General features: G+C 42.4%; 1 long non-coding RNA gene across 4 annotated transcripts in view; it reads right to left on the bottom strand.

Moving 5' to 3' along the window:
* The window catches only part of LOC140529366 (uncharacterized), a 35,074-nt gene extending 33,972 nt beyond the window's left edge, over positions 1–1,102 (bottom strand). For 2 of the 4 annotated variants that reach the window (XR_011975521.1, XR_011975525.1), the window contains exons 1-2: positions 847–1,102; positions 453–551 (exon numbers count right to left, since the gene is read on the bottom strand). This is a non-coding gene — a long non-coding RNA (uncharacterized lncRNA). Of the gene's footprint in view, positions 1–3; positions 552–846 lie in introns of all 4 variants that reach the window. The other 2 variants (XR_011975520.1, XR_011975524.1) reach the window with 2 other exon arrangements.
* Positions 1,103–11,893: the final 10,791 nt, after the last annotated feature.

The following is an 11,893-nucleotide window of genomic DNA, read 5'->3' as shown; positions in this document are numbered from 1 at the left end:
CACCTTGCATGTCATCTTCTCTGCCTGAGCTCCCATGGGCTGCGATGTCCCCAATACATCTCTGAAAGCTTCGCAAGTGGGTTGGCAGAACCTAGTACCCAATGTTGATATTACTTCTCTCTCTCTCTCTGCTGCAGCAGGGCTGTTGCTAACAGACCTATCGACGGAGCTCTCTCTCTCTCTCTCCCTCTCTCTCTCTCTCTCTCCCTCTCCCTCTCTCTCAGCTGTGTGACGCAGATCTAAATTCTCCAGTCTGCTCCCTGTGTTGCAATAGCAGAATTGCAGCTTTCCCCTGGAGAGCCAGGGGGGGCAGTGCCAAGGCTGGTCAAACAAGACCAAAAAAAAAAAGTTGGGCCTACACTTTGCCTCCTTGGCCATACTTTTTGGGTGGCCCATCACCACCCCACCACCTTGGATGCTGTGGGGCTTTCCCCTGGTCTCAGAAGACTCACCTCTTCCCCTGAGGCCCCTCTGCAGAGCCTTGCTTTAACTCTGACTGATGGTCCCCAGAGCTCAGCCAAATGTCATATCAACTCATCTTTTGGAGTCCCCTAAAACACAAGTAGTCACCACCCTATGACCACCATTATATTAACTATTTCTGCTACAGAGGGGTCAAGGGCAATGTCTGGGGCTGGCTTTTTCCTAAACCCAGGTTCCTCTCCACCTCATTCTGGATTTCTCAGGGTTATTAGGCCTGGAATAGTGAGAAGTGAGAACCCCATCTGATGTCTGATGTCTGGGATTACCTCCTCACACCCTCCCCCCACCATGGGGGCTTCTGCCAGGGATCCGGGGAGCCAGGATGAACTGTAGCCTGAGGAATCCAAAATGAAACAAACTTACCCCTCTGTTCTTCCAGGATCAGGTGCCAAGTTCCAGAGGTGTGGACTCCAACCATAGCTGGGAGGACTTTAGGGGCCTCCGTCCCCCAGGGAATTCAACTGCTGAGTCATATGTTCCTGAGAAAAGTTCTTCTGAAGGCCTGAGGGGCAGCAAAGCATCAGAACAAGCAGGTTCAAGTTAGAATTAGGCTTCTGTTAGGTTCACCTCTCTAGGAGCAGCAGCTAGAAAATGAGAAGAAACCAACTGCCCCTCTCCCCACCCCAGTACTTCCCTCGGACATTTTCCCCACCCCACCCCCAATAAAAAAAGCATCACATTGATTAATACAATTAATCAAGTACATTAACCCCAGCTTGTCTGAATATGCCCCAAATCCAGTCCTGGATAATGCCGCAATCTTACGATAGTTTCTAGCCTTCTGGCCCCCCTCTAGGTATATAAAAATAACCCCTTCTAGACAGACAACTCAATAGTTTGATATTTTCCTGCCCTGAAGGTCAAAGTGCTAACCTGAAGTCATGAGAATCTCCCGTGGACTAATAAGTTGGCCACAGTAATCGTGGACAAGCACAGTTGGACCTCTGCTTCACTCACTATTGCAAAATGGCTTCAGAGATACTGTGTGAAATTAGGAAAAGTCTTTGGAGTAGGAGATGGAGGGGGCACCAGGGAGTAGTTCTGTTCCTAGGGGAGAGTTTCACTATACTGTAACTATTTGAGAGCCAAAGAAATAGAAAGACCAGCTGTTGCCCCCAAGGCACCCTATGCCCAATTCCAGTCAGAACCTTCTCCTGGCAACTACTTTGGCCTAAGAGATCATCCTTTGCGGCGGAAGGGGGAGGGTTGAAGAGCACGGGAATCTCACTCTAGCAGAAACAAGGACCACATGGAAATTAATTTCGGCCCTATAGGGCTCCAGGAGAAGCCCAGGTACTCTGTGCCAGGTCCTCAGTGGGGGGGGGCGGGAATGCTCTAAATTAGCACCTTCTGGGCTCCAGGGTAGAGGTGGCCAATGAAGGAGTCACCTACTGATTTGACTACTAAAGTGAGTAAGGTCTTGATGGAAGCAAAACAGGTCCCCCCTGAGTGGTCGCCTGCCCATTTAAATCCCATATGCTTCTGCTTCCTCCTCCATGGAAGAAAAACATGCCTGAGTTCACATCAGGACATTCCTGATTTATCCAAGAGCCTAGGATCAAATAAACAAAAGACTTTCAGCTCTGCCAGGGAGTCTCCTGTTTTAGGAGGGAAAACTAAAGGCTGGATAGGGAGGGTCCAGGCGGCAGGGAGGGAGAAAGGGTCAACTATCAAACTACAGCCATCCCCCACCCCCAACCTCAAGGATGTGGTGGCCTTATTGTTGTAGTGATGGGTATGTCATAGGTGGGAGGAAATAACAGGGAAAGACCAAGAAAGAGAAAAGGCAAATATCTCCCAAGAGACAGGGATGGAGTAGGGAAGGGTACAGCAGAGGGAACTATAGACACAGAGGCAGAAAGAGATGCAAGGCAGACAGATCTCAGATGTCAGGAGCAAGCATGAACGTTTACATATTAGCAAAAAGAAAAATTATTTGAGATGTTGACTTAGGTCCCCAGACTGTGCCAAATGAGCTGTGATGTGTAAGGTGTTATAATGATAGTAGGGAGGACTTTGGTTTGGGCCTTTTTTTTTTTTTATCTAAATATGCACAGTGAGAGTCGGAGTGGCTAGCAGGCTAACAGCAGCACCAGCCTCTGAAAACTAGAAGGCCTTGTATTTTAAGCTGGACAAGGGGCCTTGGAGATGCATCATTTTACAGATGAGGAAACTGAGGCTCAGGGAGTGTTACCATAAGCAAGTCCCATAGCTTCTCAGCACCCCCAGACTATTCTCTAAGGCTCTTCAGCCTTGAAGAAGCTGCTGCTCTGCTCAGGACTGTTGTCCTTCTGCCTTTCTATCCCTAGGGACTATGCTTAATAATTACTGGTTGCTTGTCTGAGGGAAGGAATTTCCATACTGGAAGTTACTTATACCAAGGAAATCACAGGTTCCAACCAAAAATAGATACAAACACATACAGTGCTTTTCCCATGCCCCTTCTGCTTCTTTTGGCAATATTTGGCAAGATAAAAATGCTCACGTCATGTGCCACTTCCCAAATTTGGATTTCTCTTCCATTAATCTCACTTTTTTGCTAGGAACTGACATGGGGTGTGGGGTGGGGGGGACGAGGAATGGGATGACCAGGAAACAGAAATGAGTTTAGTTCCAAAAACACGGGAGGATGTTTACTTAGCAAGCACATTCAAGCCCACAAGGAAGCAGTTTTACAGGGTGCTGTGTACACTGTTTGATTTCAGGGGGGTAGCGATAACCACAGTGTGAAGGGGAAGGAACTTGGCTCCTTCTATTCGTCCTAGGAGGGCTGGTAAGACCCGGGTCAGGCTAACTTGAAAAGGCTGGGCTTGAGCTCAAGTTGATGAGGTCACTGGCTCCTCTCAGCTTCTCTGCATCGAGAGGCCTGGGGAACTAAACAAACTTTTCAGACATTGCAAGCACTCAATGGCCTCTGACTGATCTGGGTCAAAACTTGGAAGAGCCAAAGACAAGGGATATTTTTGCTGAACTTTTATCCACCCCCAATCTGGGTTTGGATTGCAGGCTGCATGGAATTGTAACTCGGTAGCCATCAAGTCTGGAAGGCAAAGTTATGACAACTCCAATGTCTTCTCGCTTAAGAATCTTTAAATGATGGGTGAGGCTGTTTCCCCAAAGCTAATGCAGTGGTGGACAATATGGACAAAATGCTAAGTAACAGTGGCTGGCAAGCCAGTGTGGTTGAAACAGTGGAGAGTCTTGACTGGCGAGACAGCAGGCTCTAGAAGAGGAGGCTTTAAACTGTGCCATCACAGAGTTCTCTGTGAGTCCAGACAAGTCTGTGGACACCTGCTCAGGGTGATATTTTTAGGTAACTGAAGAAAATGCTCAAAGTAAAAATGTCAATTTTTCCTATCCAAAGTCAAGGGTCTTGCCTGAAAGCCCAGGCCAGGTTAAGAATTGCTGCTCTCAACCTGTGAGAAGGAGGGAGGCCATGAGCACTTAGTGAACTCATCTGATGAACAGCCTTGGATTACAGGCTCATGGATTTAGAGACTGAAGGGACCTCAGTGATTATCAGATGTAGAAACTGAGGTTCAGAGAGGGTAAAAATGTTTTGCATAGAGTCACACAGTTAGTTGGGCACATGAAAGGGTTCAAACGCAGGGTTTTCTGTCTCCAGGGCCAATACTCTATCCACTAAAATATTGTATCACGTTACCTCAATCGCCAATCATTCCTCAACACCTTGGACATGAGACCAAATGAGGCAACCTATATGAAACACTTTTCAACCTTAAACCACTATAAAAACTATAAACCACTACACAAAGGACTGTATATATTCAGTATGGCAGCCAGGTGGCTCAGTGGATAAGAGTGCCAGGCCTGAGTTCAAATGCAGCCTCACACACTTACTAGTTACATGACCCTGGGCAAGTCACTTCACCCTGTTTGCCTCAGTTTCCTCATTTGTAAAATGAGCTGGAGAAGCAAACCAGTCCAATATCTTTGCCAAGAAAACCCCATGGAAAGTACTGGTGTGCAACAGTCTGTGGGGTCACGAAGAAGACAAGTCAGACATGACTGGATAACAACAACTATTATTTATTACTACTATTACTGTCACCTAATACAAGCCTAGTATTTGTGGAAGATACGTGGAAAGTATCAGACATGGCCTCGGCTATCCTAAAAGAAACTTCTATTCCAGTTGGAAAGACAAGAGAAGAGATTAACTTTGATACTTTGATAGATCTATGATTTAATTCATGTGGATGTTCCATTATAAGCCCACTAACATACAGGCATTCTCCCAATTTACAAACAAGTAGTCCAAAAGTTCTTTACTGAGCCAGTTATTTGGAATTTAGGACATATTTTTCTCAAAGAAACAATGTTACAAATGAAGGCTAGGTTCCTGGCTAGTCCCCAAAAGCACATTTAACCTGTAGGTTGGCTGAAGCAAAGGTACATGTCAAGTGATAAAACAGTAGAAAAAAAGTCTATTGAAAAGTTTGTGATTAAGTAAAGAAGAAAAAAAATCGAGCCACTAAAATATTATCTTATCAAATAGGTTAGAAGAAAATGTTATTTCCCAATGGATTAGCAAAAGATAAGAGAAAAAATTTCAAAATAATTACAAACCTAATGGTTACATGAAATTTGCTTCAGATAATAATATGAGAAATGTAAATTAAAACACTCTTGAGTTTTTGAGAAATTCTGAAATTTCGAAAAATGGGTAAAGCTGACAAAAGATGGAAACAGTCAATGTTGTAGGACTATGGGAAGCTAGTTTTGCTTAACTGAAAAACTGTGGAGCTGTGGATTGGTCCAATTATTCTGGAATATAATTTGGAAATATGCTAGAAAAATGAGCAAACTGCTCATACTCTTTGACCCAGTGTTCCCACAGTCTGACATACAACCCAAGGAGGTCAAAGAAAGTTCCCATACATGTCAAAGTATTAATTGTTAACCTGACAGCAAAAATCCAAAAACACAGAACTAGGAATAAAGTTGAGTGCCCATTAATTTGAGAATGGCTAAACAAATCGTGGTATATGAATGGAATGATATTTACTGCCATATAAGAAATGATGAATATAAGAAATGCAAAAGAAAAATGAACAAGGCTGATATTACCAATATGGGTTGAGGTAAACAGAACCAGGAAAACAATATAAACAATGACTATTATAACATAAACAAAAGATGCCAATAAAACAAAGCCAAACGCTGTGTAATTATAAAACCCAAATGCATCTCCTATCTTGCCTCTCAGAGCGAGGGTGGGACAGTGGGATCTACTGGCATCGAATAGTGCATACACTGTCAGGCTGCTGCGTTAGTTTTAGTCACATGGGAAGAGTCACTGGGGAGACAACCATACTTAGAAATTACACAACAAAAAGAGCCAGCACTTCTATTTTGTAGAGTATTTTGTACATGCTGTCTCCATATTTTTTAAGAGAATGATCAACGTACATTAGACTGAATCTTTTTTCATGCAGATTCTGAAGATTTGTGAGCACTTTCAAGGATGTTAGAGGTTTTTGTTACGTGGAATTTCACTTCAAAATGTAATCCTTTTCTTCTCCTAGATATAGGCACAGGCAAAGATGACAGAAGAAGGGAATGGTCAATGTTGAGGGGGAGTTGTGGAAGAAAAAGACACACTAATGCATTGTTGGTGGAGCTGTAACTGCTATCACCATACTACTGCAAGGCAATCTGGAATTATGCTAATGAAGTAACTAAAATGTCCTCCAAACTCTCTCTGACCCAGAGTTCTGATTGCTAAGCATTATACCTCAAGGATGCCAATAACAAAAAAACAAAAATGAAAAAAAAGGCTCCACATGCACCAAAATATTTATAGCAGTACTTTTTGTGGTAGCAAAAAACTAGAAACAAAGCAAATGCCCATTGATTGTGGAATGACTAAACAAATTGTGGTATACTGAATGTAATGGAATATTACTGTGCTGTAAGAAACAACAGAGAAGGGTGGAAAGACTTGAACGAACTGATGTAAAATAAAGTAAGCAGAGCCAGGTAAATGATCGAAAAAGTGATTTAAAACAATGTAAACTGAAAGAATGACAACAAAATCAAAAGCAAATATTGAAAACAAATCATCAAGTCCAAACGTGACCCCAAAGACGAGACGGAAGACGACACCTGCCATTCCCACCCTCTCCTGCTCCTTCACAGTGATGGGAATCCCTGGGTATGGGACATTGTATTTCAAGTCAGACTTTTTTTTGTCATGTCAACTGGTCAGCTTGGCTTTCTTTGCTTTCTTTCTCTCTCCCTTTTTTATTCTTTGATTATAATGCATGGCCCTCTGGAGGCAGAGGGATATAAGCAGCAATACAGATGATACCAAAAGAAGTCAATTTTAAAGGGGGTGAGGGCAGGAATTGGGTCACCTACCCTGGTTGTGCTACACCAACAGTCTCAGTATAGGAATCCGCAGAGCCTGACTTAAGATAGTCACTATGTCCTCAGGAAGACTTCCCTCTCACTGTCCAGAGTACCACCATCCTCTACATCACCCTCAGCTCCTCACTCTCACTCACCCAGAATATCCAATCTGGAACCAGATCTTGCTGTTTGAACTTCACAACATCTGCCCATTTATCTTGTCCTCTCCATCAAATAACCACAATGCTTATGCAGATCTTCATTATTTCTTACCTAGTTCTCAGCTCTTCTGCCACTCAGCTGCCAATGATGATTTTCCTAAACTTCAGGTTTGACCATGTCACCCCTCTATAAACTCCAGTGGCTCCCTATTACATTCAGGACCAAATATAAAATCCTCCTCTATTTGATATTTATTTCTTCTTATATAACCTGGGACCTCCCTATCTGTCCAGTCTTTTTACACTTTAGTCCCCACCCTTTCCCTCTGCTGTGAGTTGCCCTGGTCTGTACACTCGTCCTTGAACATGATGCCACCTTCAGCTCAGGGACTTCATACTGGCTCTTCCCCATGTCTCCTAGCCTTCCTGGCTTCCTTAGTCTAGAATCCACTTTCCACAGGGAGGCTTTCCCCTTGGAAATAACCTTCAATCTACTCTGTTGTATCTATCTTATTTATATTTAAATATTTACATATTTTCTCCCCCAAGTAAAATGTGAGCTTCATGAGGACAGGTGCTGTTTTTGTCTTTCTCCCGAGGTTGGCACAATGCCTGGTGAACACTTAATTAATGCCTGTTGACTGACTAGGGAGCTTTCACTGGGCCTAAGTGTTCTTGAGATCCTCTGATTCACGTCCTTAAGACGTCAAAGGATTTGTAATAGGGCATTTGCCTGAGACTCTGATGAGAAAAGTGAAAAATTTTTCTGTGGTCAAAAACTGGTAGAGATGGGAAAGGTAAGGAGTCAAAGGTTGCCCAAGGGAGTACTAACTGATCCGTGAGTGATGAAAAACAAAGAAGGCAGATAATAAATCAGCTGCTATGTACCAGGCACTGTGCTAAGAAGTGGGTATGCAAAGAAAGGCAGAAGGCAGTCCCTGCTCTTGAAGATCTCACACTGTAATGGGGGAGAGGACATCCAAATAATGAAGTACAAATAATACAATACATGCATAATTTCCTTAATGAAGAATGCAGAAGGGCCAGCTGGGCCTCGGTCAGGTAGGTCTTCAGGCTCCCTACAAGTTTATATGATACGTTCGAGAAAACCTGGCTGTTGTCTAGGGGAGTTGGGGGCACAAGACTGTGATGAGGAGAGGAAGGAAAGTCAAAAACAACTTGTCATTTGTAGGTATGGAATGTTCAATAAGTGGTCTGAAACAAAGGGAATACTTGTAATTAACAGGATGACAAGAATATAATAAAGTGCTTAAAGTGTGATGTGGGTTGGAAAGTATAAGAGACTTCCTGGAGGAGACATGATTTGAACTGAGCCTCAGTGAATGGAATGGGGTGTGACTGAGCACAAGGACGGACAGAGGACAATGGCATTCCAGGTTGGGCAGAACATGAGCAAAGGGGCTTGAAGGTTAAGAATGAGCAAGGTGTATGGAGCAGACAGCTTATATTGGGGGAGAGTGGTAATTAATTTGGGGGAGGTAAAGTGAGACCAGAACATGAAGGATTCCTGCTCACTCTGCTGGATACTAAGGAATGGATGTAGTCCTTGCCCTCCATAGAATAGTCCATCACCCAATATGCTAGAGGCCATCTTCATGACATCTTATCTACTGGTCATCCCCTCTCTACTTTTATGTAACCAGACCCCTCTTGTTTCCAATTATACATTTCTCTGATGACAACCTTTATGCCTCTTCGTATTCATAATTCTTTAGTTGGAACTAGCTGGAATCTACTGAATTCCACCATACATCACTTCTCCTTTGCCCTTTGGGGAGATCCTCAACTCCAGTCTTCTGAAAACAGTAACGTTCTATGATTTGAGGCTATACAAGACCCTAATCATATTCGTGGTTTTAAAAAGGATGAGATTTCAGAGAAACCTTAGCAAGACTGGTATGAACTGATGCAGAGTGAAGTGACCAGAACCAAGAAAAATGACAAAAATAACGAAACTGTAAAGACAAACAACTCTGAAAGACTTAAGAACTCTGATCAATGCAATAATCAATCTTGCTTCTGAGGAAGCATATTTTTTTTAACATGGCCAATGTAGGTATTTATTTTGTTTGACTATGCATATCTGCTACAAGGATTTTGTTTTTTTCTTTTTTTAAATGGAGGGTGGCAGAACAGATGCTCTTTAATTGAAAATAAATACACAAAAAATGGGCCTCTGTTTCAGGGAGAAGCTTGAGGTCATTAAAAGAACTATACAATTTCCTAATGGCAATGCTGCCTACTACTGTCCTGTTCAATTCAGCCCAGCTCACTATCTATCTGTAGTATCTAACATATATGTCCTGGAAGAATAGCTCTATGAGTTACACATTTGATTATACATCTGGATCAGTGATTCTCAAACTTTTGGATCTCAGGACCCCTTCATACTCTTAAAAATTACTGAGTTTCTGTTTATGTGATTTATGTTTACTGATATTTACTATATTCAAAATTTAATCTTCTTATTATGAAAATAGTTTTGAATTCATGGGCCCCTGAAAGGATCTCAAGGACCCCCAGGATCCACAGACTACACTTTGAGAACTGATGGTTGCGAGAGTTCGGCCAAACTCAAAATGATCCTGTGTATCATTTGGGAGGTTCCGCCATTTTCCTACGTTTGATACAACCAAGTCCATCTGGAAGACCTCATCATCTATAGGGAATCTCTCTTCATTTTGAAATCTTTGCTAGAGAACCTGAATGACAGTGGTGAACACTCTGGGGAATATATATCTCTATGTTTCATGACTGATAAATATTAAAAATCAAAGGACTGAACAAAATCATCTTTGTTGTTCCATCTTCTGAAGAGTCTGGTATAATTCTGACAAATATATTTTCTAGAAGATATACTTTTAGATGACATTTTGCTGTAGTTAATCAAAAGTTCTTTTTAATTGTCATTAAACAATAAGCACTGAGGGATCTTGTGTTCTTTCATTTTAATTCCTTATACCTTTCAATCAACTGTATGATTGCAAAAATGTGGTCTACTGAGAATATTGTTTGCAAAAGCCTACCTATTTCCTTTCTATACCTTTGACAAGAACATACTTAATACATGTGTAGATGTTTTCATTAAAAATTATGTTCGTGGGAAAATAGGAATAGAGATCGGTCATTACTGATATCTTCTTGGTTTCCTTGGGCTTTGTTTGTTTTTTGTTTTTTGTAATAATGAGCTCTTCTACACCTTCGTGGAACCACTCAGGTACAAAACCTCAATGTCATCCTCAACTCTTTACTTCCACTTCCATACATCCAATCTGTTGTCAAGTCACTTTGTTTTGACCTACACGACATCCTCACGTAGGTCTTTTCTATCCCCTCACCCAGATGAGGATGCAGATCCTCATCATCTCTTGCCTAGTCCACTGCAATTGCCTTCTGGTTGATTTTTCTGACTCAAATCTCTCCCAGCTGAAAACCGTCTTTCTCGTAGTCAAATCAACAAACATTTACTAAGCATTTAATATGTTCCAGGCACTGTGCTACATCCTGGAGATACAAAGAAAGGTAAAAATAGACCCTGCCCTCTGGAAGCTCACAGCATAATAAAGAAGAAAACATGCAAAAAGCTATGTAAAACATTAGCTACACAGGATTACTTGGAAGGTATTCTCAGGGACCAGGCACTGGCTTCAAAAAGCAAAGGTATGACTCAATAAACACCAGCAGCTTTCTATTACCTCTAGGAGCAGCTTTAAAGCCCTTACAATGTGAGCCCTCCCTACCCTTCTAACCTCTTTACTCCTTACTCCCCTTCCCATACTCGATGATCTAGTGATACTGGCCTCATTCTTTGCCCATGCTAAGTCACCTCTCAATCCCATACTTTTCACTGACTGTTCCCCATGCCTGGGATGCTCTATCTCCTCACTTCCCTTTTCTGGCTTCCTACAAGACTCAGCTCAAATTCCACCTTCTACAAGAGGCTTCTCCCCTTCCCCCACCCCCACATGCTAGTGTCCTTCCTTTGAAATTACCTCCCACTTAATGTCTGCATATCCAGTACATATACTTAGGGCAAGTTGTCTCCCCCACTGGAGTAGGAGGTTCTTGAGCACAGGGGCCATATTTCTGACCTTGTTTGTCTCTCCAATCCTTAGCACAGTCTGGCACACGGTAAGTGCTTAAGAAATGCCTTCTAATTTGACTGACCAACTGACTCCACAAACTGCATGCAGTCTCTCTCTTATGTTGGGGGACCACAGAATGAGTAGTATTCAGGAGGGCAGTGTTCCAGATGACAATAATCTTATTACTGACAACAATAACAATCACAGCTAACGTGTATACAAAGTGCTTTATATAAATCATCTCATTTGTTCCTCCCAGTACCCAGTGAGGCAGGTGCTACTGTTACCTCCATTTTACAGATGAGGAAACTGACGTGGAGCGAAGGGTTAGCCATTGGTATCTTGGTTTCCTTGGGCTTTGTTTTTTTGTAATAATGAGCTCTCCTACACCTTTGGAATCACTCTGGTTCAAAGCCTCAATGTGATCCTCAACTCTTCACTTCCATATATCCAATTGATTGGCTCTGGTCGTTCTGACTCTGAAGTCCAGTGTTCTCATTCTCTATGCCACCTAGCTGCTCTAAAAGGAATACTTATAATAATTAACTAAAATAAGACTGAGGTCAGGGAAGGAGACTTGATCCTTGAAGATCTAAGCCTGAGATGTACATTATGTCTGTTTTCTTGGAAGATCCAACTCAGGGACATGTAGGTGTTACGTTTTCTCATCATCAAAGGACCAAGACAAAGGGACCACAGAAACCTAAGCACACGTGTCTTAGCTAAAGAGGATCACAGGGAGAAAACATGGTCCCAGGACAGGCGGCA

The sequence above is a fragment of the Notamacropus eugenii genome, chromosome 2 (assembly GCF_028372415.1).
Source record: "Notamacropus eugenii isolate mMacEug1 chromosome 2, mMacEug1.pri_v2, whole genome shotgun sequence".
Taxonomy (NCBI): Eukaryota; Metazoa; Chordata; class Mammalia; order Diprotodontia; family Macropodidae; genus Notamacropus; species Notamacropus eugenii.
This window is presented reverse-complemented; position numbering and strand designations above follow the sequence as displayed.